Genomic DNA, 988 nt, shown 5'->3' with positions numbered 1-988 from the left:
ACTTTGTCTCTCTCCTGGCTGTGGAGCTGGGAAGGATTTTTCTGTTCTTTTTTCCTTTTTCTCTCTCGGCTTGATTTTTTCCTTTCCCCTCTGCGCTCGCCACCACCCTAACCTTGTCATTTCTTCGAGCCTGTGTCTCAGATTTGTGCCTTCTGGGGATTTATTTTTCACTCGTTTTCTCGTTTTTGGTGTCGCCACTAGATTTTATTTTCTTTGCTTGGTTCTTTTTTTGCAATTTCCTCCGAATTGCTCGGTGCCTCCTGCTTTTAACCAAGGAATGGAGACGGTGCTGCTTTTTGTGGGTGCGCGAAATGCTCGGGCGGTAGGTTTGGGCTAATGCGCTTTTCTCCCCCCTCATTTTCGGGACCGAAATACTCCACCGTGGATTTATTATTTATTATTTTTTAAAATGCCTTTTTCCTTCTGAAAAGAGAATATTTAACCGCCGCGCCTGTTTTTAAAACATAATAAACCGACTCTTTCTGGAGTAACCCGTTTGGCTTTGCTATAGAGTGGGTGTGAATCTGATCCTTTTGTGCTGCTGGGATTATTTTCTGTAAAAGAATCGATGTTTTAGCAGTAGTTTTTACGTGTGGCTTAGAACAGCAGTTGGTTGTGGAGTGGATTTTCTCCAGTTTGCGTTTATTGGGTTGGGGGGGCTTCAGTAGTTGTTAATTTTTCTTTTCATTATTTTTTTTTTTTTCCTGCAAAATCGGCTTACAGGATATGGCAGAAAGCAGATGTAGTCACGTTAAAAACCAGGCGAAATTAAACGATGGGCACGCGTGTATTTACTTCAGAATCGGCTCTAAATAACCGCTGGGAGAAGGGAGGCAACGTGGAGGCCTTTGCTTCTTTCCCCCCCCACCCCCTCCGCCTCCTCTGCTCCTCGGGTCTCGGCAGCACGAAATGAAAGAGGATTTGCAGGAGAGGAGAGGCGAGCAGAGCTGCTCCGGAGGCAGCCGCGGCCGTGCCCGGGCTGGGCGGC

The 988-nt window shown here is 46.6% G+C and overlaps 1 protein-coding gene across 1 annotated transcript in view; it reads left to right on the top strand.

The window, feature by feature from the left end:
- The first annotated feature begins 132 nt into the window (after positions 1–132).
- The window catches only part of GLTSCR1L (GLTSCR1-like), a 33,671-nt gene continuing 32,815 nt past the window's right edge, over positions 133–988 (top strand). Inside the window, exon 1 of the mRNA XM_010004949.1 lies at positions 133–322. The gene's annotated coding sequence lies outside the window, so the exon portion shown is untranslated. The remainder of the gene's footprint in view (positions 323–988) is intronic.

Source organism: Chaetura pelagica, unplaced genomic scaffold (assembly GCF_000747805.2).
Source record: "Chaetura pelagica isolate M959 unplaced genomic scaffold, ChaPel_1.0 scaffold13, whole genome shotgun sequence".
NCBI classification, from domain to species: domain Eukaryota; kingdom Metazoa; phylum Chordata; class Aves; order Apodiformes; family Apodidae; genus Chaetura; species Chaetura pelagica.
Note: the sequence above shows the minus strand (reverse complement) of the source record. Positions and strands in the feature narration are given on the sequence as shown.